Source organism: Myxocyprinus asiaticus, chromosome 3, assembly GCF_019703515.2.
Source record: "Myxocyprinus asiaticus isolate MX2 ecotype Aquarium Trade chromosome 3, UBuf_Myxa_2, whole genome shotgun sequence".
Classification (NCBI taxonomy): domain Eukaryota; kingdom Metazoa; phylum Chordata; class Actinopteri; order Cypriniformes; family Catostomidae; genus Myxocyprinus; species Myxocyprinus asiaticus.
Window position 1 is genome coordinate 4,679,200 of NC_059346.1, and position 27,456 is coordinate 4,706,655.

The 27,456-nt window shown below is 36.4% G+C and overlaps 1 protein-coding gene across 3 annotated transcripts in view; it reads right to left on the reverse strand.

Moving 5' to 3' along the window:
• LOC127423196 (proline-rich protein 36-like) overlaps positions 1-9,867 on the reverse strand; it is a 135,753-nt gene extending 125,886 nt beyond the window's left edge. For all 3 annotated transcript variants that reach the window (XM_051667350.1, XM_051667346.1, XM_051667343.1), the window contains exon 1: positions 9,586-9,867. The gene's annotated coding sequence lies outside the window, so the exon portion shown is untranslated. The remainder of the gene's footprint in view (positions 1-9,585) is intronic.
• Positions 9,868-27,456: the final 17,589 nt, after the last annotated feature.

Consider the following 27,456-nt stretch of genomic DNA (forward strand, 5'->3'; position numbering starts at 1 on the left):
GTATTATCTTTCATCTGTTATGTTCATGAAAGGGAGACAATCTTTTAAATATTAGAGTTGTTAGAAAAAGATGAATGTAAATTTCTTCTTTCATATCATTTAGCTTTCAAAAAACACTGTACGTTTTAAAATCTACAATGAAAACGCACAATAATGACATTTATACAGAGATGATGCACCAGCTGTGTTTTAAAGCACGACCTCGTAATCAGGTTGCAATGGGCGTTTTAGAGTAATCAATTAAAATGCAAGTTAAAAATAATAAGTATGACATGTACGTGAAATTCATATTTTGTTTTATTCACAAACGTTACCAAGTACGGTTTCAAAACAAGGTAACTTCTACAAACTATGCTTCTCTTTTAAAAAAAATAAATAAATAAAAATAAAATGAAAAATAAGCATTAATTAAAAAAAAAAAAAAAAAAATTTAATAAAAAACATTTGCACTCACCCGGAGCTAAGAAATGTAGAAACCAATGCCGGCCAATGTGTCTGGGAATGATAAAGTTTGCTGGACAAATACAAAAAAATCCGGTCAACTCATTTCAGTGTTTATTTTGTGTTGTAAACGCGATGGACTATGAATAATAATGCGATATATGCTAATAATGACACAATCAAGTCAAATGAATGATAAACATTTGTTCATTATAGCTGCTTTTTCATAAAAATAAATAAAATAATTAAAATCAGCTGTCATGGAACGAGCGTCTAGTTTAATAGCATTCAACAATGGGGGCACATATATTTTCGTTTATAAATAATTATTAAAATAACAAATTGTTAGGTTATGTCATATAATTTCTGGCTCATTTCCTTGGCTCTTTATTTTTATGACTTTTTCCTCCAATTTTTCATACCATAAAAGCGTTTTGTTGCCAAAATGATGTCAAATGTGTCCAGTGTTTCCCTACAAGTTGAGATGCACATAAGCCTGGTGTTCTTCTCTTTAAAAGACAGCAACGCAAGGCTGTTTTAATGTGATTCTGAAGTGAGATTCTCACTGTGGGCATGCAAAATGGGAACGCAGGCTGCTTTTGCCAGTGCGCCGGATACAACGTGCTGCAATGGCGAATTAGGACTCTGCAAGCTTCGGGAAAGTTTAAACCTCCGTGGCAGCAAAGCACTGTAATCACTGTCATGGTATGACACTGTACACTTGTGGCATCAACTAAAGGGGTAGCTGATGCCTCATGTTAATATTTTTACTGGACACTGTGTCCAACAATGTTTGAATTTGTCGGATATTAGGACATTTTAACAGTCATAAACCGGTAATTAGCGGCTAACGGAAACACTGACATAAAGGCCATCACATTTTTACCATTTGCCATGTTATTATTCAGAAAAACAAGTGGATGAAATGTTAGCTTTTTGTAAAATGTGCTATTAGCCCATGTTAAGAGATTTAACACACATCCTGGTCTGATAAGCTTCTGAGTTTCTTGTGCCGCTTCGCAGTTTCTTTCCACCATAAACTCCATTGGTCTGCATGACTCCATCAAGGAACGAATATCAATAGAGTAGAATTCAATAAGAATAAAAATATTACAAGTATTGCTAGTGCTACACTTGGCCTTGCTTTCAATAGCACAGATGCCATCATATCTTATTCTCTCATCCAACACCTTGACAACACACATTCACAGCTCTACCCAGTGAACTCAATTGCTACTGCGATATTTGGTGAGAGATCCACAGGGAAAGTACAGGATAATTCAGAATTGCCCACGGCAGGCAATGCGCAAAGAAAAATCCTTTAGCTATGTTAGAGTATTTAATAGTCATCTAGTTGGTGCAGAACGAGTACTCGATTAGTCAGTTACTCGTGCACATCCCTAGTCATTAGTGTTCCAGTGCTCAGTGGTTAAACACCCTTGCCAGTGCCGAATTTGAGTTCACGGTATACTCATTCACGACATGAGCTAAGGACCTAGATGGGTACCACCCATAGTCTCACTCCTTTTTCTTTGAATCTGAGCATAGTTGTGACAAACCAAACATAGTCTAAGAGATCCGATTTCCATGACTAACTCAGTTTTGACAAAATGTGTGGTTACGAAGATTACATCATCCAGATGAAAACACAAACATCAAATAGACACCTCCTTGAAGTGCGTGTGCATTCAGGGAAAGATGTGTTACTCAGTTGGATTGCAGCAGAATTAAAGTTTAAGAATAAAAATATATTATATGAATGATTATCAGTGCATTGGCTAAATGATCAGGCCTATGTCACAACAACTGTGATATTAAATAGAAATGAAGCATTGAGAAAAGCTCCAGATGGACATTTATAATGCACATTTCACTGTGAGTAAGCCCGCAACAAATAAATGCTTCCTCATCTACAAATGAGAGCTATTATATTTAACAGCAAGAAAGATGTTCAAACTTAATCTTTCCCCTTTAATACTGGAAGGTGTGAGTTCAACTGATGTTTACGTACCCTTAATGTTTTGATTGGTGGGATTAGCTATACATTCTCCCCCCAAAAAGTTTCATTTGGCACTTAGTTTAATGAGCTGGTTCCACCCACTGGGCCACTTTCACACAAACAGTAATGACCTGTGTCCAGCATGCGCTGAGCCCAGCTGGCTAATTGCTGAGAATCTCGTTTAGATTTGTGCACAAATGTCCATAAGCAACTCTAAACTATCGACTCCACATCTAATCCTATGAGGAGTGAAAATTCAGGTTACAATTGTGTTTAAAAAAACATTTTTGTCAAACTGTATGATGCGACCCCAGTGAGTTCTTGCATAAAAGCCATGGTAGACTGTGCAACACGACTATCTTTCATGTCAAACCTTACAATATTAATTGTGGCCAAGACTTTTGTCATGACTGGCAGCGTTGACTGGGTGTTTTGAGTCTGCGTCCTGTTTAAAGGTGCACTCAGTAAGTTTTTAGCTGGCTCTTATTTGTCCCAATAGAACCAGTGGTTTTGGACTTTAGACTGACACCTATTGTCATAGATGCACAACGTTTGTTTACTAATGGCTGCCGCTTCACACCAAGATGTTTATCTTCTAATAGACATTCTTGGATTTAATTGAAATAATTTTTGCGCATTATTTTGCACTGGACTGTGACCTGACAGTGGCTACTCGAGAACTACTTGGTGACTGAGACCATTATGTGTTCGTGCTAAGCACTTGATGTCGTGCTATTTATCCGTGATCCGCACCATGAGAGCTGCACTCATAGTGGTTTGTTTCATCATTAGTTGAACATTTTATCTTTCCACTTGCACTCTTTCTGTTTGGACTGTCTAGTGGATCACACTCCTGCTGATCAATACCATCCCTCTGGACTATACTGTTCACTTGGGCTCCGTTGTTGTCTGTAGTATGTATAGTGTGTTTTTGGTATATTAATTATATTTGCTTGTTTTGTTTGCATGTCATTTTTTGTTGGAGCATTGGCTGAAAGCACTATTTAAAGTATTAAAAACATGTTGTTATTATTATTATTGTCATTATTAGTGGTAGTAGCTGGTCAATTGCATGATCCAGGTTGTCATGTGTTGTAAAGCAGAGTATGTGAGTGGAGCGGCATGATTTTCCCTGGAGCGGGGAGCGGGTTTTTTGAAAATCACAAGCACAACACCTGTTAACGGCCCACAATGCAGCAAGATTTCACCATATTTTAAGCAGTATTAAACACTATTGGCAATAAAGAAAGTTTGAATTTTCAAATGTAAAATTATCAGAAAGAATGTGATGAAAAAAATACAAATGTCTAAATACAATGGCGAAGGAGAATGCGAGTGAGGTGATTGCAACTGAGCTTATCAATTTGTTTATATTGCGTAGTTTGACTTTAAAATATGACATTTTTATATGCTAATCAATTAGTGACATAATTTATGCAATTTTCACGTGCAGATGAAGAAGCTCAGCAAATGCTAGCCAAAGTAGAGAGGGGTAGATTTAAAATATTAAAAGGTAATATTTAAAAGCTAGTATTTCTGAAAGAGAATTCTGCATTGGACATATAGTTTTGATAGTCTTATCTAGTCTTGATTAAAAAAAAGTGCAGAACATTCTGAAAATGTCATTCAACCAAACTTTTATTCATTCACAGAATTACAGTATAGGGCAACGTTAATTTATAAATGAAATAAAGAAAGGGCAATAATAATAATAATACACAGGCCTAATAATAATAATAATAATAATAATATATACATATATTTTTCTTTGTTTATTTATTTGATTTAATGGGTTTGGTAATGTTGCCGACATTTTTCAAAAGCAAACTAATTTAATCAATTTAATATATACTTGGGATAATGTTAGTGTTATAGTAAAGCACACTGAAGCTCTCCTAGTACTGTGCATTTGTTTTTCATTTAAAGGGATAGTTCACCCAAAAATAAAAATTCTCTGACTTTCTTTCTTCTGCAGGCCACAAAGATTTTTAGAAGAATATATCAGCTCTGTTGGTCCTCACAATGCAAGTGAATGGTAATCAGACCTTTGTAGCTCCAAAAAGCACATAAAGGCAGCATATAAGTAATTCATAAGACTCCAGTGGTTAAATCCATGTCTTCAGAAGTGATATGATAGATGTGGGTGAGAAACAGATAAAAATGTAAGTTCTTTTTTTACTCTAAATCAACACTTTCACTACTGTAGTTTGTAAATTGTGGTTATACATTGTGTGCCACTTATCTTTAGAAGCACACAAGCACAAAGTGAGCAATAGCACAAAGTTAAAGGTATAGTTTATCCAAAAGTGAAAACTGGCTGCAAACCCATACAACTTTTTCTGTAAAGCGGCTTTGAAACTTTTGTATTGTGAAAAGTGCTATGCAAGAAAAATAATGACTTGAACACAAACTGAAGAATTTTCACATGGCTTATTTGTGGATTTTTGCCATATAATGAAAATGAATAGTGACTCCAGACTGTCAAGCTCCAAATATAAAAAAAAAAAAAAAAAAAAAAAAAAAAAAAAAAAGAGAGAGAGAGAGTGACTATTTGCACTAGATGTAAATAACACCTGCCGCACAGCATGGCTATTTGCACTCCAATAGTCCGGTGGAAACAAAGAAATTTAAGACAAAGTGCGCCCTCTAGTGTTGTTGCACTGATATAGGGTGTAACAACAGTGTGAATGTGCTTTAATGGTGTGGATGACCTGGGATTGATTCTGCCTTTTGTCCCACTTATTTTTTCAATGCGTTCTCCTGTCTCCAATCTCCATTTCCTTTATTGAGGAAATGCTTCCAACACTTCCAGCTTCAGCCACTTGGGGCAGTGATTAGAATTTCGGTAAGCACAGACCGATTTCAGTTGAAGAACGTTCAACGTACTGTCACTGAATTCACAGATCTGTCTGGTTTCACCAGGAGAATAGCTATGCATGATCCTGCAACTGATAGACCCCGTTTTCACCTGGTATTAACATGTGTTTCAGGTGATCCGATCAACATGTGGTCAGACCTAAAATCAGGTCTAAATGGGGTCTAAAATGTTTTGTGATCAGATTACAAAAATCACATACGAATGTGGTCAAAAACGCATGTGACCAGATTGCATTTGAGATGTAAACGATAATCCGTCCTGTATGCGTCCTGGCAGCAGTGAAGCATCATCCCTCACCTGTCAATCAACCGCTGTGCTAAAACAAGAGTTTAAACTGCTGTTTATGAGCGGCTTTAAAAGGAAATAACCATCTGATAGGAAAATGTAAAAAAAGTGGATACATACAAAATCACGAGAGCTTCACAGATCTTCTTTAGTGTGTCTGATATCAACACAGATGACAAGCACCAACACCTGAAGCTCCTTTAATACAGGTAATACACTAAAATAACCGATAATTCTGTTTGACATGTTGCGACTGTGCTTAGATTCAATTTCAACCGCACTGTTTTTTTTGTTGTTGTTTTTTTCGCTTTCTTTGTCTTTTCTGACTTCGTTGTGCTTTAATATCATGCAGTAACACACTGACATAATGATTGATGTATGTCATCATGAAACAGAGACCCTCCCCTCCAAATCCGAACACAAGTGGTCACAGGAGACGCATTTAAGTGACCAGGTGTAAGCAGCGATGCGTTTCACCTGACCACATGTGATCCGATCACATGAGACGCATCTTAATTCCAGGTGGAAAAAGGGTCATAATGACCTGTGCTGTTTGCCACAAATAGGGAAAAACAGTAGAATAATTAATTTGGGGACATAACTGCACAGTAGACTTTGAAAGAAATAATGCAAAATACAGTTTATGGCTGGTCAAATTCCCCTGCCATTGGTGGCAAAACGTTAACATGCTCTTCTGCAAGGTTTGCTGTTAGACTTTACAACTGTTTACCTAAACCAACAACCAATCAAGTCGCTCACATTCTACAAGCTCCATCCAATGCTGCCATATGGTTCCCTCTGAATCTGCAATGACCTCTACAGTTTCTTTTTCTGTTATTCAGATAGCACACACAAGAAATGACTCACACACTGTCCTTTGAACTCAGGATGAAGTGCTTTTGTACCTGGTAAATTTAGTCAAATTGGACGTGCACAGATTTTGAACAACGCAAATCTTTCATCTCTGTCATGCCCTATTGATCCAACACAAATATTTTAAAGAATGTGCATGTGCTCGTATGCTTTTATGTTTATTATATATTGTGTGTGTGTGTGTGTGTGTGTGTGTGTGTGTGTGTGTGTGTGTGTGTGTGTGTGTGTGTATGGATGCATGAATGCAATGAATCACTTCGTCGATGTGTGTATGTAGGGAAGATCTGATCCGGCTGTTTTGTCTCTGTTTGTGGCATCCTTTTAGCCGTGCAAATCTGCTCAGATCCAGGCCAATCATCGCTGAACACTCTCGTTTCTACTCTGACTTTTGTGTTTGTCCGTCAAACCATGTTCACAATCAAAACGGCCAATAAGTAAACCACACCAACAGCACAAGACACTTTCGTTAAGAGACAAGAACAACCAAAACCAGAATTGTATTTCCATCATATTAAACCTGCAATATAGCCTACCACATATGCAATAGCTACATTTTTAGTTAATATTGTGTAAAAACTTCTGTTCTGTGATGTGTACTCATCTATAATTTTTATTCTTCTAATTTTGTCTATTGCAATATTTTTATGCTCTGTGTACTTTGTAGTGTTATTTTCTGTCTCCTAATGCAACCCAATTTCCCAAAACAGGATCAATAAAGTACATGTATATCAATATTTATTTCCAGTAGTGTAGTCTAGGGCATACGAAGGCATACGCCATATGTCCACCTATCTTTCTTCGGATTTTGCGTATGCCCACAAGAAATAATAGATGAAACGTATGTCTGCCAAAACAACTAGTAAGCTTTTGACCCGGATCTTTTGCAGTCTACTAACGCGATGCCGCAGCACCATTGTCCGAAGGTTTTTGGTTTGTTTTAAGTGTACAGAGATTCTCTCAAAACACGCACGGAGCTGCAGGAGTGCAACTGATGGCACTGGTAAGACAGACAGTCCATCTAATTTGATCCACCAATCAGAATGTTCATTTCAGACGCGATTGGATATTTGCTAACCAATCATATTTTCTGTTTCAGTAAGGGGCGGGACATTTCCAGCATCTAATGATGATGCACAAGCATCCCTGAAGTAACCATAATTTGCACTGTAAATTTATTCCCCTACTAAACAGATATATATATATATATATATATATATATATATATATATATATATATATATATATATATATATATATATATATATATATATCCCTACCTACCTATATATATATATATATACATTTAAATTTAACTTATGTAATTAAACTTTGTGAAAATACAGCATGTTGTTGCACCCATGCTCATTTTTGATGCTCTTTGCAGATTCTGGACAACTGTATCCCATAATTAAATAACATTTCTTTTTCTTTTTTTGCCTTTTACTGTTGTCGGTGGTGCCCTTTTCTCATGATCCAATTTATATTTCTAAGTAGGAAAACAATTTCTCTATACACAGAAAAGCACAAAACAGCTCTGACTCATCGAGGCATGGACTCCACAAGACCTCTGAAGGTGTCCTGTGGCACATCCCATAGATGCTCGATCAGATTGAGATCTGAGGAATTTGGAGGCACGAAGTCAACACCTTGAACTCTATGTCATGTTCCTCAAACCATTCCTGAACTGTTTTTGCAGTGTGGCAGGGCGCAATATCCTGCAGAAAGAGGTCACTGCCGTCAGGGAAAACTTTTGCCATGAAGGGGTGTACGTGGTCTGCAACAATCTTTAGGTAGGTGGTACGTGTCAAAGTAACATCCACATGAATCCAGGACCCAAGGTTTCCCAGCAAGACATTGCCCAGAATATCACACTGCCTCCGCCAGCCTGCCTTCTTCCCATGGTGCATCCTGCTGCCATCTCTTCCCCAGGCAAACGATGCACACGCACCCGGCTGTCCACATGATCTTAAAGAAAGCGTGATTCATCAGACCAGGCCACCTTCTTCCATTGCTCCATGGTCCAGTTCTGATGCTCACATGCCCATTGTAGGCACTTTTGGCGGTGGACAGGGGTCAGCATGGGCACTCTGACCGGTCTACAACTACGAAGCCCCACACACAGCAAGCTACGATGCACTGTGTGCTCTGACACTTTTCTATCACAGCCAGCATTAAGTTTTTCAGCAATTTGTGCTAGAGTAGCTCTTCTGTGGGATCGGATCAAACGGGCTAGTCTTTGCTCCCTACGTGCATCAATGAGCCTTGGGCATCCATGACCCTGTTGCCAGTTCACCGGTTGACCTTTCTTGGACCACTTTTGGTAGGTACTAACCACTGCATACCGAGAACACCCCACAAGACCTGCCGTTTTGGAGATGCTCTGACCCAGTCATCTAGCCATCACAATTTGGCTCTTGTCAAAGTCACTCAGATCCTTACGCTTGCCCATTTTTCCTGCTTCCAACATATGAAATTCAAGAACTGACTGTTCACTTGCTGCCTAATATATCCCACCCCTTGACAGGTGCCATTGTAACGAGATATAAATGTTATTCACTTCACCTGTCAGTGGTTTTAATGATGTGGCTGATCGGTGTATGATAATACAAGACAACGTGTTAAGTTAACATGAACATTACTACACTTATATACAATGCTTAACAGTTTATTGCATATTATGTATGTATTAGTTTATTAATTAGAGTACTTATAATGTATTAACAATTTTCACAGTAGCCTAATGAAAGGAACATTAATGACACCTATTAATTTAAATACGTATTGAATGCCATGGTTCTTAGTAGTGTGCTGTACGCCATGCCAACAAGAAATTTACCCTGATATACATTTTGTAAGTTCATGTGGGACAGTAATTACATCAGTATTTTTTGTATTTATTTTTAAAAAAATGTTATGGAAAAAATATATTTCTTACACATTTTACATATGTACTGTATAAAATGTAAATGTCGGAATTTTAGAGACCGGGTGCATGTTTTATTTTAATTTTTATTTTTATTTTTTGGGGGGGCTTCATAAATTCACAGTATGCCCACCTCTTCAGACACTACAACACCACTGTTTATATCCATCAGTGAAAGTTACTCACCAGAAACTTCCCAAGAGTGCGAGCAAACTGCAGTGACAATCCTCAGGACGTTCTTTTCAAAAGCGTGTGTGATGCCCAGGTTTCCAAATCCCATCCGGCTTATTCCTTGGCATCTTCTCTCCTCCGTGTCGCTGTCATTGATTCTCCCTTTCCTGTTCTTCCATGCTTGAGTGTCGCTCTGTTTCTCTCTGTGTCTCAGTCGTGATCAATTCTGCACGGAGTGGCTTGTGCCGTTTTCCGGTGTGTGTGTGTGGATCCCATCTGTCCCTCTCTCGACCTCCGCTCAAGAACGTCAACTCTGGTGTGTGAGCTCTGAGCCAGTGCATGTGTGTGTGTTTGTGTCCGTGTATGGGAGAGGGAGGCAGCCAATGGGAACGGGAGGGAGTGAGTGGAGTAAGCGCACACGTAGACCTATCAGCAGCGAATTAACAGAAGCGTTCAGCTTCTCTTTATTCATCTCTCTCTCTCTCTCTCTCTCTCTCTCTCTCTCTCTCTCTCTCTCTCGTTTACTCTATGTTTCAGCTTAAAGAAATAAAACACCCAAAAATGAACATTCTGTTATTATTTACACACCCTCATGTTGTTCTGAGCCTGCGTGCTGTTGTGTGTTGCTTGGAACACCAAAGGAGATTTTTTGAAGAATCGTCACGGAGCTCTTTTCCGTAGAATGACCACGTCTTTCAAGCTGCTAAAGAGACAGAACAAAAGTGAAACAGACTGTAAAATTAAAGAGCACCTATTATGGTTTTTCAAATATTACCTTTCATGTAGTGTGTTATATAGCTGTTTGTGAATGTAAAAAAGTCTGCAAAGTTTCAAAAATCAAAGTGCACGACAAATGGAGTTATTGACTCCCAAAAGAAAGAACCGATTCTGAACACCTGTAACGAGTTGTTAGTAATTCCAAACTTACTTCCTGTACTAACCTACGTAATTTAGTAACAAAAAACCCGCCTCTGGTCTGTTTACATGTACAGCCAGTGCACGCTGTTAGCCTGTTAGCCTCTGCTAACCGGCTAACTCACGTTATTGTCAAACTACACTACTGAGAAACGTCCTGTTCTCCTCGTGCTTGCGATGGTGGTTCGGGTTGATCTTCCGATGTATCACTATCGGGCTCAAATTGGTAAAGTAAAACAGACATTTTTTCAGATATGGTAGCTGTAACGCTGTTCCAACATGCGCTGTAAGCGGTAGACCAATCACAACAGACTGGGACATCTGACCAATCAGAGCAGAGTAGGCTCTCTGAAAGGAGGATTTTATAATGAATCCTTTAGAACGGATCATTGAACAAGTCGTTTTTGACACTGGGAAAAAAACGTAATGCTGCAATTGAAATTATGAGCAAATGAAAGTGTTTTTTGACCTTGGATGCATGTAAATCTATTGTATGAGACCTTTAAAACAAAATTAGGCACTTTTAAAAACCATAATAGGTGCACTTTAAGTCATTATTCATCTAAGATCGTCCCCTCGACTCAAGCTCTCAAATCAAATATGACTTTACAATAGGGCTGGGTTTTGATACAGATTACCCCGGTTCAATTCTGATTCACAAGCTCTCTATTTGATCCAGTTCTGATTCTTTTGGGTATTTTAGTTTATATATATTTGTTTGATGTCATTGACGTTCAACCTGCACCATAGGCAGAATATTTGATATGAGTGATATGAAGAAATGTAAGGACTTAAATTTCGGTCCGTTCCTGAGCTATCCACAAAGCTATCGTATGGCATCAGAAAATGATAGAATATAGCACGCAAGTCATATGAACACTTTTCTGGTGCTTCTTGTCCTGTTTGGAGCTTGACTATGAAGGGTCAAATATATAAAAATTAAATTAGGGCTGTCAATCGATTAAAATTTTAAATTACTTGGTGTGCCGATTAATTAATCGAATTAATCGCATATATAAATATTAGCTGAGAAAGCCCCTAAAATAACAAGAATTCAATATATAATTATGAAATAATTCTAAATAGTTTTATTTAAATAATTACAAATAAATAAATAAAATTATATTCAGATCATTGAAATGCATTACATTATTGTGGCAGAAGAGTTAAGCATTGATAAGACAATACAAAAAGTTGTTTTAGAATCCAATTTATTGTTTATTTGCATATTATTGAACATAAGCCAATCATTAGGTTACAGTCCACAGCAATCCATTTTGCAATTGAATTTGTCAATCAGTGCGAGATTTATTATGAGGACTTGTCTGAGGACCCGTCAATGTACACAAGACGGAGCGTCTCACTTTGGTTGCGTCGCGTTATAAACATACCATTTTTAGGTCACTGTGTGAAGTTATGCATAGTTTGAAACTTAGGAAAACACTTCTTGAAATCCCTAAATTCAGATTTGCACTCCATCAAGATGTGTTTTGAATGCAAGAATACGTCCTCGTGTTGTGCTGTCTGCTGAAGGGTTGGTTTGTTCTCTGTATAAGCTGCTGTTTGCCTATAAAGCTGGAGCTTCGCTTACTGCCCCCCGGAGAAAACAAGTGGTACTTCAAGCTTGAATTGCTCAGGAATCTTATTATGGTCTGGGGACATAATTAGTTGCGTACATTTTTTAACACATAATTATTTTATATAATTAATCGCACTGAACAAACACATTAAATCGAAAGCCCTAAATTAAATCATTAGATAAATTGTTAAATTTTTACATAAATCGTATTAAAATCGGTAAAATTATTTAATCATTAAATCCCTACATAAATCAATAAAAGTGTTCCATGCATTTAATTTTAATAGCTTTGCATCCATCTTTAACTTAACACTAGCTTACGGTTGATCTTTCATTCATGCACAAGCTCTTTTTTTATTTTCTAAATTTGAAAATTCCATTCCATGGGGCCCCCTGCCAGTAGCGGGCGATGGTTGTGGACTGTTATTCTATGAACGTGTGCTACACAGATGGCTTATGCTGTTGCACACCATCTCTGTGTTTATATTAGCATCTCCCGCTGAATGCACACCTCCCGAGAACGTGTACGGCGGAAAATAGTGTGGTGGATGCCGCGAATGGGGACCCCTTGGAAACTGGGGGGCCTGGGCTTCAGCCCATGTAAGCCCGTGCATTAATGCACCCCTGCTTACTAAGGGTCCATTCACACAAAACGCATACTTGTGTTGAAAATGCTTCAAGCTGCACAACGAATGGCACAGCAGGCAGGCGTCTCAAGTTTCAAAAAGTAAAAGTTTGCTTAACTTGACACAACGTCTTAGAAACGCTGGACTCATAATACGAGATGCTGAGACGTGTCACAATGGACATCAAACACATTAATCTAGCTCATGTCTGCATAGAAAAACTATTTCAAATCAGTGCACATGGACGCAAAAACATGAACAGCCCCTAGAAAACAATTTTGAAAGGTGGTGCCCACTTACGTTGAGTGGTGTGCCAAAAACTATAACCCTGAATATGAAAAGATGTGACGCTTATGCTGAAAATCAACCCAAAGCTAATGGTAAATTAAAATGGATAGATTTAATAGTTGTATAAGGTTTTTTAATTATGTATTTAACGATTTATTTAAACATTTAAATTATTTAATTTTGAAAAATATACTCTACTAATACGAACTGTTGTTGTATGGAAAACAGCTGTGCGAATATTTCTCCAAAATTCTCCTTTTTGTGTTCCATGGACATAATACAAATGTAAACATTCACCTTATGAGTCATTAAAATACAGTGAGTGATTATTTTATGGTTTAAATTGCAAAACAAGATAGTCTGACTCTTACTTCTCTGTTTATTTTTTTATCTGACATAAGCAACACTAGTGAAGCAACAAGATAAAAACTTAAAATTACAACATACAGGTTTGAGGGTATGTAAATAATGTATGTATAAAGTAATTAATGTTTAATTTTAGAGTAAACTATTCCTTTAAGGATGGGTATATCATCATCATTAGCGCTTGAGCTTGTGTGTGTGTGTGTGTGTGTGTGTGTGCGTGTGTGTGTGCGTGCGTGCCTGGCCATTTAATTAAAAAAAGAGGATGCTGGAGTTGCACTGGAGCAGCACATAGAGAGACTGTGGAAGGCTAATGATGATGATGAGTAGGAGGAGGAGAGAGGAGAGGAAGGGAGGCGCAGGAACATCAGACAGGAAGATATCAGGGTCATCGTCTGGGGCAGGTAAGAAAGAGGAACAATAAAAAGCCACCAGGAGCGAGTGTAGCAGGTGGAAGTGATGAAGGGTGAACTAAGGACTGTATAAAGTTATGAGGAAGAATGTTGAGTCACATTTATAAGATGTGTTGGAGTTCAAGCAGCATAAGATGAAATTCTTACCTTGGCCAGATGAGGGCAACTAGGAAACAATAAAAAAAAATTAAAAATTAAAATAAAAAAAAATTAAAAATTTATATATATATATATATATATATATATATATATATATATATATATATATATATATATAGTATATATATATATATATATATATATTATTGTTTTAGATTAAAACTGAGCACTGACGTAACAATATAATCTGTATGTGATTATCTATGGCTCAATAAAAATATTTGATACAGGAAATAATCACAATGAATTTGGGACTAAACAAAGCCTAGTGATGTTCATAGAATAGTTCACCCAAAAATGCTAATTGTGTCATCATTTACTCACCCTCATGTTGTTCCAAACCATTTGACTTTAGACATGCATGTACAGCTCATTTATATTTTAATGGGAAAGACAGATATCTCCAAACACGACTACATTTTAACATCATGTCAAATAAACAGTAAAGTCTCACAACAATTGTTTCATGAATTTTCATTCTGTAGCTACAGTAATATTCATGTTCATATTGCGCTGACTCCTTGCAGCGTACATGCAGCATCATACAAAAACAGAAGTTCTAATTACTGATCTCAAGCTTATCTCAAACCTGATATCATTTTAGAAATATAAAATATAACCTTATAAAAGCTGTTTTATTCAACATGGAGAGGGTCCCCCTCATGGGGGCTGCCATGTTAGGATCAAATGACCAGCTAAATAGGCCTACTACTCACTTAATCTCAGCAACCGCGTTGTTTTTGGACACTTTTACTCATGGGTTAAATTAATAATGGCTGACTGTAAATAATGAATTTCTACAATGACATCAGTAACTGAAAACTATTGATTTTGAATGATGTTGCATCCTCCCAGCTAGGTGTCACTGTAAGTCCAAGATGATACAAACCAAAAATGATAAATGCACCATTAAATACTACTCTACTGTTATTACTTCTTTTTTTTATTTCTATTTTTTTAAGTTTAGCATTTAGCAAATAAAAAATGTAATAAAAAATAAATACTGTAAATCACTGAGTGCACCTTTAAAGGTATAGTTCAGCCAAAAATGAAAATTCTCTCATTTACTCACCCTCATGCCATCCCAGATTCGTATGAATTTATTTTTTCTGCTGAACACAAACAAAAATTTTTAGAAGAATATTTCGTCTCTATTGGTTCTTACAATGCAAGTGAATGGTGACCAAAACTATAAATCTCCAAAATGCACATAACGGCAGCATAACAGTAATCCCTACGACTCCAGTGGTTAAATTCATGTCTTCTAAAGTGATATGATATGTGTGGGTGAGAAACAGATCAATATTTAAGTTATTCTTTGCTATAAATTCTCCTCCCTGCCCAGTAGCTGGAGATATGCATGAAGAATGTGAATTGCCAAAAACAAAAGAAGAAAAAAATGAAAGTGGAGATTTATAGGACAAAAGGTGTGTTTCTCACACACACCTATCATATCGCTTCAGAAAACATGGCTTAAACCACTGGTGTTATATGGATTACTTTTATCCTGCCTTTATATGCTTTTTGCAGCTTCAAATGCCTGGCCACCATTTACTTGCATTGTAAGGACCAACAGAGCTGAGATATTCTTCTAAAAATCTTTGTTTGTGTTCAGCAGAAAAAAGAAAGTCATACACATCTGGGATGGCATGAGGGTGAGTAAATGATGAGAGCATTTTCATTTTGGGGTGAACTATTCCTTTAAATGCATTGCGAATGCTGTTTTCATGCAGATTCACTGATTGAGGTATTTTAAACATATTAATGATTTTACCGGGCTAGTTTGAAACTAAATTGTACACTGTATTATAGCTACTGTATGTAGGAGAGTGACCTCTCTAACAAATTTATCAGTCACAATAATCACTCACTTTCACAGATAAAAGTCCCTTTGAAGACTCCAGCTCACAACACATCTTAAAGGCTCGATTAAAGTTTATTTAGGTTTTTACAACAGAAAGTTAAGACCGTCTGGGAATAACTTTTGATGTCTTTGGCAAGTATCTTAGCATCTGCGTAATGGTGTATGATGCCTTTATTCTGTCTTGACTCTTTCTTCAACACCTCCAAAGCCAAACCATCGCTGTCATCTCATTTTCTGATGAAAGTGTTACCTTTATCGCTCTCTTAACTGATACAACTCAGACAACCTCATTTCTGTCTCAAACTCTCACCTGCTGCATTGGGCTGATATTATGGAGCCTCTGGCGAGTACACCAGGTACGATTATGGCTCTTCAGCAAACTGAGGAACAGAGCAGTGACTTTAAAAGACTTCGTACTGGTACATCACTCCAGAGAGGACAGGCAAAAGTTTTAAACCTCCAATATGATATCAGTAGCTGTGTCCACTAAAATAACACATATCTACTGCCATAACCAGAGACATTTGACTCTGGCATAGGCTCATGTTTACCCCAAATATCATCAAAACCCTTTTAAAGGGAGAATATATACAGTACTTTAACACAGCCTTAATACCTCTTATATATTGCTGAAAAGCATCTAAGTACAGCAATAATTCCTTAATGGTCTTTCACGGGCATGATAATGAGGTAGTTTACAGTCAAATCAGTTGAAGATCCTCCTTAATTTCCATTCATAAATCATTCTGCATGCTTTGCCTCGGTGAGAAAAGAGAATCCTAAATACAACCTTTGCCGTGGATAAAGGTCAAATCAATCAATTCAGTCCAATGTGTGTGTGTGTGTGTCCATAAGATGATGGCTTTGTGACCCATATCTGCTCTCCAAGTGTGATGGATGAGAAGATGGGTTGAGCAGACATAGCCTATACGTGAGCCTGCATTTCGTCTTCAATTCAACCTTTTCAGATAAAGTTTTATCACTAAAGAGCCAAGATAATTTCATTCATCTTCATTTTTTCCTTTATTCTTTTTTTTTTTCTTTTTTTTTTTTTTGGAGTAGTTGCATTAAAGGGAACATAACATGGAAAACAGTATTTTTCTTGCCCTTTTAAAATAAAAGTTTGATGTGTCTATGTAGACATAAATTTACGTTCACACAAAGCTCCCTCCCCAGTCCACCCACATCAATGATCAAAGCTAAGCTGCAAAAATGACACATTCATTAATTATAATGACATCACAACCATGAGCTCATTAACATATGACCATCCACATTTACATATTAAAGCCGGGCGAGGTAAAAATATCGATTTTTCCGATTAATCCAGGTCTTCATTTGAACAATCCCGATATCGATTCTTATAATCCCAAGATCGATCTTTTACACTATATGCAACCCTCTACAATGCGGATAAGACGAGATCCTCGCAATCCATTTGTCTTGAATAACTGTAATTTTCTTTTTTGAAACCCTTTCTGTTATAACAGTCAGTTGTTGATCAAAAACAACAAAAATAAAAACTAGAAATAGAAATTCGAAATAACACGGATGCGGTAAAGAAGCTGTGCGACTCCACTCACGTTAATATGAGCTCAACCGAAACACTTTTTTGAGACGCTCGCTGAACTGCCGCTCTTCTTAAAGAGACAGTACCGTTTTAGTCCTTACTCTACATATCACTGTAAATACTCGAAAAAAGAACAAATCATACATGTAAACAATAAACATGTCACTATATATTAGAGGTAGACTGATATATCGGATTTACCGATTAATCTGTGCCGACAGTTGCTTTTTGGAACTATCGGTTATTGACAAAAATCTATGCTGATTGTTGTCGATAGTTTGTTTTAGTTGTTTGTTTTTTCGTGTTCCTCAACAGTTAGAATGACTTTATTGTACAGTATAATAGCAGCCTCACTGACATCTTGTGGGGATTTGCTGTGTTTAAATCCTTTATCATTGACAATATTCATCCATGTTTTTATCTTCACTTCTTTTTTTTAATTATAAAGTCAAGTGTTCAAGTGAGGGCATGCAAAAAATAGATAGATAGATAGATAGATAGATATATTGATTGATTGATTGATTGATTGATTATATGGAAACGTTCCCCATCAGCACATGCATCATGTCTCCAACTTCATATCTTGTAAAAAACAATTAAAAAAAAACCTCATCTGGTTAAAAAACATTTTTATAATTAACAAAAAATAATATAGACTATATATATATATATATATATATATATATATATATATATATATATATATATATATATATATATATATATTTTAAGACATCATATTTACTGATGGAATATATGGATTTTGTCCATTTTATAAAAATTCAGTATTCAGCATCTTCACCCAACCATTTACATGCACTTAAAGTTTAATTTCAGTTGGATTAAAACAATAATTTTAAATGTGTTTGTAAAATGTCCTACGTCCAAAAAAACAGTCACATTTTTGCATTGCGCATTGCATCATGTATACTTGGACAGACAGATGAAGACTTAGCTCAACTATGCAAAAACCCACTGTAGTTCTGTACACTGTTGGCAATCAAAACATCATTTACATACAGAAGTCTTGGGGGATGCAATGCATCATTGCATCCATTTGCACTGCTTTTAATAATTTTTCTGTGTAAAAACGCACTAGACGGATATCTTTGCCGTTGCATTTTTTTTTCACAGCATCCCACACAGGAGTGCCAAAATTTAAAGACAGCATGTCAACTTAAAAGAACTTGAAAACACATGTATTTGTTCCACTCGTAGTGCTGCATCTACACTATTTTTAATGTAAGAATGCATTCTGTCTGAACGGCCCCTTAAGGGCACGGAAGCAATAACAGCCTCTTTAACGGTCAGACAGATGGTGGAAAATGGTCATGAAAAACTAAATTATGACTGCTTTGGTGCAAGAAATCTTATTAACGACTAACCACTAACATTATAAGTGGAAAAATAAATGCAAGAATGTAGAATATGGCCCCTTTAACCCCTTAAACTCTATGGACCCCCTGGAGGGTCCAAAGGGGGGCGCTATATTGCAAGTCTCCGTATACATAAGTCAGACATGTGTGGTATCATTTGAAAGTTAAGAATCTGGATTTTTCAGAGATAACCATCACTTCTGCATTTATGATACTGAAAATAACAAAATAAGGCCTCAACACATTCGCATTGAAAATTAGCAAACGTCTCTTTTATGCTCCAATAACTGCTGCTGTAAGTCCGAAATAGCTAAAAACTTTATATCTGCTTTTACCTCAGGAAGTTCTCTAAAAAATGAGCCATTGTTTACTTGTCTGTGAGCTTGCCTGGCTGAATAATCCAATGCTATATCCAATGTTTAGATGTAATCCAGACGGAAAAGCATGCAAAACAAATCATCAGAAAAATATGTTTCCGACTATTGATGATAAAATGTTTTATACCATCGCAAAGGGAATTCCACCTAGATTGAGCTTCTAGTCCACTCAGAAGTTAAGATATTCAATGAAACAACAAGTATGGTGCTTGAACTGAAAACTATAATGAATGACTATGGACGAGCACATCTGTGAGAGCTAAAATGCATTAGAGCGCCATCTACATTTCAGATCTGTATATTGTGATGGAATGTGAAAGAGAATTTTATTTTATTTTTTTCTAGTGCTTTCTGCCACATAATAGGGCTGCTCGATTATGGCAAAAATCATAATCACGAGTATTTTGGTCAGTATTAAGCTCATGATTATTTAACACGATTACTCATTGACTTTGGAAACATCATGCATTTATTGAACTTTTTGAAAAAAAAAAAAAAATCTTTTTAACAGTGGATTTCCTTGAACTTGAAATGTAAACTGCATTGGGTACGGTAGGAGGCTATTGTCATATGGTAATTATTTTATGTTACGTATGGTAGTCAGATAAAGAAAAGCCTCCATCGCCATTATTTACAGCAGGGGTGTTCACACTTCTATGGAATGAGATCTACTTTTTCATCATGTTATTGCAACAAGATCTACCATGTACAATAAAGGCTACACATTACCAAATATATCACAATACCAAAATTTCAGTAGTCTGTAGTGAAATTTTACAGTTCTCAGCTTCAAAACCACAACAAATAATAACACTAACTAATGTTAATTATGGAAGAATGGTTTCAAGTTCTTAAGTAATTATTCAAGACTATTAAATGGTCATCAGGGTTGGGAGAGTTACTTTTGAAATGTATTCCACTACAGATTACAGAATACATGCTGTAAAATGTAATTTGCAATGTATTTCGTTAGATTACTCAAGGTCAGTAATGTATTCTAAATACTTTGGATTACTTCTTCAGCACTGGTAGATTTTTTCACTTGTTTTGACTATAAAAACTCTGCCAGTACAGTAAGACAAAATACACATGTTAAAAATACATTCTCTGAAAAACCGAAATATCTTATGCAGTGTTGTTTCTAAAACAAGATAAATCAAATTGATCTTGTTTTAAGGATTTTTAGATATTTTTACAGGAAAACAATAAAACAATTATTATCAAGAATAAGATTTTTGCCCTAATTTGAAAGGTCTTACTATAAAAATAGAAATTATGATTCAACGTGAATTTTCTTGATAAAAAAATATGACCGTGCCTGGTAACATGTGCATGTAAAATGTCTAGAAATAGCATTTTAACTTAGCGTAAAGCTGCCAATTTACACAAGGTTTATTTCTATTTCTTCTGCTCCAAACTTACTTCAAACATACTTCTCTGTCTGCTCGTATGAATGTAACACATCATAAGAAAGTGTTTCACCGCTGTTCAAATGACAATAAAATGCAAAGTAATCTCTTCAGTAATCAAAATACTTTTTGAATGTAACTGTATTCTAATTACCAATGATTTAAATTGTAACTGTAGTGGAATACAGTTACTAATATTTTGTATTTTAAATACGTAATTCCATTACATGTATTCCGTTATTCCACAACCCTGACAGTCAGTAATAAAATAACAATAAAAAACAGCAATTAATAGAAATAGATTAAACATACAAATTAAGAAAAGTATCAAGTATTCAAGTAAACATTCAGAATGAAATGCAACATAAAACTACTACTGGTCTTTACTGTATGATTATAAAACATTAATACTTTTTAAAGTTATCCACTCAAGAGCAGTGAGTGTTTTCTCGTTTCTTGTTCTGGTTGTTTGATTATTATGGTGACACACTAGACGGCAGCAGGTCTATTAGTATACATTTACACTTACAAGTCTGACATTTGAATACAAATCCACTTTTTTCTCCGCTGTTTACGTTCACTTTAGACATCACTCTCTGTGTTTACATGAATACCTCAGCAAGATGGGAATTTTGGCAGAATTTTGAAATGTATTTTAGTGCGAGCATTTTCAGCACACACACATACACCGTCTGTCAATCAAACAGGGCGCAGCTGTTACTATCACATACGTGCTCTGGATTACTTTCAACAGCAGAATAAGAATATGAACATTCTAATAAGTGACACAGCCCTAGGCTATCACAAATATAGCCAGTTATTTTTTCATTATTGACATTTTAATCAGTCTGCTTTTCTGGTCGGGTGAGTAAAATTCTCTTTCACTTGCCCCTTCAAAAATCCACAAAAATCCAAGCGTTAATGTCGAGCCCTGATTAAATTTTGTATTCAACATTCTCAGATAACAATTTTTTCTTCTGCAGTATAGCTCCTAAAGTAAATGTACTTTGTTTTAAAGGAGTTTTAGATATTATTTGGGAAAACAAGCCAAAAAAAAAAAAGACTAATTAAAAACATATTTTGTTCCAGTGTATAATGGGCTAAGACTACACTCACTCACCTTTATGTTCACTTGATCCATCTTTAACTCACAAAAAAAGAAATTGTGAGCTGCGTAACGTTGATTTTCTTCATGATAAGATACACACAGTGAACGTGACTATATTATGATTCACTACGTCGTGAGCCATCACGTTATAATCTAGCTGCAGCAAACGCACACGAGTGACGAGCGTCCCCGTGCCAGAGTGTGCATCAGCTGGGAGAAGATTCAATCTCTTCCCCGGTCACTTCCCGCAACTCATAGACGCGACGCTGACCACACAGAGTTTCTGTCCAGTTTCTGAGTTTATTTTCATAACCCGCATTCTTATTATTTGAACTTTAATAAAGGATGCTTTAAAGATATAACGCCGGGGTGTTTCATTGCGAAACGGAATGCGGCACAGTAATCATTTTATCTCTATTATCTTGTTTTCATAATCGTCGGAAGCCGAAATCGTAATTGATAATAAAATTTGATTAATCGCCCAGCCCTACCACTTTGTGGAATAAAACGAGACTTTTCAAAGTGAGGTAAAGTGAACAGAAACAGAAGTACATGTTTACAAAGTTCGGACAACAAAACATTTCTGTTTCAAAAGAAATTTCTGTTTATCATGAGATTTTAAACACATACAACATTATTTATGAATAACTGAAGTCTTTTTGATTATCTGGGCAGTTGCAATTAGTCCACAGTATGTGCGAATGGTGAGCCTTTACATTTGAGTGTGAAAAATTGCAGACAGCAGCCCAAAAATGCACTTGTAATATCCGTGTGTTACAGCGGAAAATGTGAAACCTGTGAGTGCGTATGTGTTGACTTCACACCCCCCGTGATGTTTATAGATTTGAACACATAGCTGGAGAACCGGTAATGTGTTCTGACACAAAGAACAAACAGAATCAATGTGTAAGCACACATGCAAATGCATGTCTTCACTCAAATATATAGATTCAAACTACAAAACCACTCCTTTATATGTACTTTTTTGTATTTTTGCTTGCTTTATGACTCTTGCTTTATGAAGGTCTTAAGGTTTTACAAAGATATATCTAATCAGGTAATTCTTTACCCCAAAACCAAAGAATAAATTTGGAATTTTATTTTAATACCATTTAATACCATCTTGTTAGTTGTGACATTATTTTCATGATAATTAGGCCTAAGCACATCTTCCCCCCCAATTTTTTTTTTTTTTTTTTAGAGTATTTAGATATAATGACATTTGTTGTAATTCCTTTAATTTATGCTGAATTAAAAAAAATATTACAGTAACAGGAACTTGGGGGGTAAAATGTGCTTAATTGTCATAAAATGTCACAATGCAAAATAATAATAATAATAATAATAATAATAATAATAATAATAATAATAATAATCTTAATGGTCCTAAAACTAGGTATAATCTTCTTCTACTCTTTGTATATTATATAAAAAAATACATCTTTTTTTCTTCTATATGTTACCCTAGGGGTTTCCAAATGGGGTATGGCGGAAAATGTCAAGAAAAAAAGTGTAAAAATGTTTTGTTTTTTTTGTTTTTTTGTGACATTGCCAAATTTTACATTATTACTATTTCATTCTGCTCTCTAAAAACGTGTTCCAAATAATGAGATCACGATTATTTTATTCTGTTGACACCCATAGTTTTTAACAATAAGAATGTGTCTCACAGCAAGTAGCAAATCATGGTTCATGGCTGTGAAGAAAGTAAAGCCTCGATGTCATTCCTGCCAAAAAGATGGCGCTGCTGTGAAAAAGCAGTGTGTCTATTGGCAATTTAAAAAAACAGGGTTGAGCACTGATATGTCTAAAACCGCGTTTCAACCTGGTATTACGATGTGTCTTGGGTGATCCCATCACATGGGGTCAGCTGTGACACATCGTGACACATTTACACCTGGTCACTTAAATGCGTCTCCTGTGACCACTTGTGTTCGGATTTGGAGGGGAGAGTCTCTGTTTCATGACATACATCAATCATTATGTCAGTGTGTTACTGCATGATATTAAAGCACAACGAAGTCAGAAAAGACAAAGAAAGTAAAAAAATAACAAATAAATGGTGCGCTGTTTCTCCCAGATGCGGCTGAAATTTTATCTAAGCACAAATGTCAAGAAGAACTATCTGTTATTTTAGTGTACTGCCTGTATTAAAGGAGTTTGGTGTTCGTGCTTGTCATCTGTGTTGATATCAGAAGATCTGTGAAGCTCTCGTGATTTTGTATGTATCTGCTTTTTACAATTTTCCGATCGGACGGTCATTTCCTTTTAAAGACGCTCATAAACGGCAGTTTAAACTCTTGTTTTAGCACAGCGGTTGATTGACAGGTGAGGGGTGGCGCTTCACTACTGCCAGGACGCATACAGGACGGATTAGCGTTTACACCTCAAATGCAATGTGGACACATGCGTTTCTGACCACATTCGTATGTGGTTTTTGTGATCCGATCACTAGACGTTTTAGACTCCTTCAGACCTGTATTTAGGGCTGACCACATGTGATTGGATCACCCAAAACACATCTTAATACCAGGTGGAAACAGGGTTTCACCCAAACTTCCTGTTCAATCACTTCACTCATCAAGCCATTTCATGGGATCTTAACAGCAAGCACATAGTTCTGCTCTCAGGAGCAACAGGCCTGTGTTCTGTTGTTGCTCATGTCTTTATAAAGTTATTGGATTTGAAGGCAGAGAGAGATGCAGCCCATGCCAAGAGCCTCTACCCCTTTATCCATCATCTCCCAGGATTTTTTATTCGGAACGATCAATTTCCTGAACAAGAGGCCGACGGGCTTTGATCAATACGTCACTGTTGTTTTTCCTGCCTCTTTATCTAAATCTGTGCCTTCATAAAAATGACAACCCAAACTCCAACCACTTTGTCTTAATTCTAACTGTACCTAATTGAATTCCTCCACCCTTCCATCACGAAGAGGTAGTTTAAGGGGAGAGAAAAGGAAAGAGAGGGAGAAACAGGTAAAAGAGAGATGAAATAGGCCCAACAATGCTCACATTCTTCCTCTGGTAAGGACTACACCTTTAAAAAAAAAAATTATCTTCTTAATCAACATTTTTGTCTTGTTTTCCAGTAAATCTTTTTTAATGTTTTTAGGTTTTAAAGACACTGACTACCACCCCTGGAGTCGCGAGTTCGAATCCAGGGTATGCTGAGTGACTCCAGCCAGGTCTCCTAAGCAACCAAATTGGCCCGGTTGCTAGGGAGGGTAGAGTCACATGGGGTAACCTCCTCGTGGTCGTGATTAGTGGTTCTCGCTCTCAATGGGGCACGTGGTGAGTTGTGGGAGAGTAGCATGAGCCTCCACAAGCTGTGAGTCTCCGCGGTGTCATGCATAACGTGCCATGTGATAAGATGCGCAGACTGACAGTTGCCTCCACTTCTGAGACTTGTCCTCCGCCACCCGGACTGGTGTGAGTAACCGTGCCACCACGAGGACCCACTAAGTAGTGGGAATTGGGCATTCCAAATTGGGAGAAAAGGCGATAAAAATAATTTAAAAAAATTCAAACGGAAAACAAGTTTATTTTACTTAGCCCATAGGTTGATATTTTTCTTGTTTTAAGAGAAACATTTTTATTTTTTATTTCTGAAGCATAACGTTCACAAAATTCTGTTAGATTTCTCTGAAAACAAGACATTTTGCTTGTCAAGTAAATATATCTTGTTTTAATAATGTTTATTTGTATTGGAAAACAGGACAAAAATAGTTCGTTTAGTATTTTTTTATTATTATTATTATTTTCCCACAATCATGGAAAACCTGGACATTTTTGGAAATTACTAAAATTCTAAAAAGCCACAGAACAGTCATTGAGGTTTTTGTGAAAAAACATTTGTCAAGTTGTGCTCAGCTATAAACTATTTCATTGGCTTGAAATTGCAATTTTTGAGTGCAGTCTCTATAAAAATAAAAAAATTAAATCCTTATCCAGTAAGATTCAGAAATGACTGGAAAAGTGATAGAAAAGCTAAGGAAATTAATTTGTCAAAAGGTCTAGGAGCCTTCTAGGAAAATTGAGCTAAATGATGCTAATAACAAAATATGATATTCATTAACAGTAATTTGTGTTGAGTTATTTGGGACCACACTTAGAGTAACTACAGTGGTGCTTGCCAATGCAAAACTTACTGTCAGGTTGTTGTGGGTGGCTGTTAGGGCATTGCCATAAGGTTGCTAAGGTGTTCTGAGTGCTAAGTATTAGTAATAAGTAAAGGCACTACTAATAGTCAGGCTTTGTTTACCAATTATCACTGATAACTAAATAATCACATATTAAATGTAGGTGTCTCAACCTGTGCTGTTGTCCACACTAGATTACTGCTGACCTCTGGGAAATATATTGACGGAATCACACTGTTTTTAACTTTAACTACAACAACTTGCAATGCATGCACATTATTGTGCATTTAACGTGACTTTTCATATACCAATGGTAAAAAATAAGAAAAACTTTGACAGATGGTATAATACAGTCATTCGATAGGGTTGCGTGAGGTACAGACTAAAATGTAAATCAGTATTAATTAATCTTACCCTTTTGTCACTTTCAAGTCTCCGCATATTAAAACGTTTAGTGACGTGATGTATGGTATGTAAATGAATCGTTCTTTTGCACCGGTTCTTGGTTCACCAAATCAGACCGAATCATTTGGAAGAGTTTGCGTTTCGACTCTCGAGTCAACGCTGATTTCGACCGGTGAATCGATCGCTCGCTTATCCGACATTCCGACTCGAAAATAAATACGAACTGTGAGTAATATGTATGCCTGTGCTAATGCTAATTGACAGTAAAACGCTCCGACCAGTTCGCAAATCGGATTAAACAATTTGGCCACAACCGTTCTAGAGTCAACAGTGGTCTGGTGTGTGAACCAATAGTTATTTTAAAACGACTCTTTTGAACCAGTTCACCAAATCGGACTGAATCGGTTGGAAAATCTTGCATCTGGCGTTAACAGCTGTTCTCTCGGACGTGTCCGACACTCCGATTCTAAATGAGCTGAGAACCGGGAGTAGTATAATCATCTATCAACTGATGTCTGGTTTTGATTAACGCTTCTTTGCAATTAACTGCTCCGACATGTTCACAAATTGGACTGAATATCCAGCCGCACCAGTTCTTGGCTCAGAGAGCTAGTAATGGGTATTCTATTCGGTGCCTGATTAAAAATCGTACAAATTCACTTCATGGTATATGCCGTTTTAACTATGTAAATACGAAATGTAATGTCTTTTAAATCATATGTTACACATAATAATATATAACTGAAGTTATAGATTGTGAAATTAAAGATGTGTCATTGTTTGTGTTTTTCAGTTCGCCTAGACTTCAATGACATGCTATCGCGATGGGTTTTTGCTCAGGCATTACAAACGGTTACCCCCATGGGGACTACTATACAGGGCGGACTCAGTTTATCATGACACCAGCTCGTGAATGAATTGTTCTTTTGAACAGTTCACCAAATCAGGCTGAATCATTTGAAATGATCCAAACTCAATCAACCGGTTTGCAAATCGGACTGAAATATCCGGTCGCAACAGTTCTCCAGTCAACAGTAGCTGACTGAAATATGAGCATGAGCGTACTGAGTATTCCTTTAATGCAGACAGTATAACAAATAAAATCTACTGGAAATATTTTAGTTTACCATGATTTGTAATTTGAAATAGGCCTATACCAGGCTACTGAAAGATAACCATACTCCTGCACCATGATATTTATATTGTGAATGTAATTCTAATAAAATCATGGTAAATGTTAATAATTTTCTCATAAACTACAACCATTTTAAAGTAACATACAAAAACCAGGCA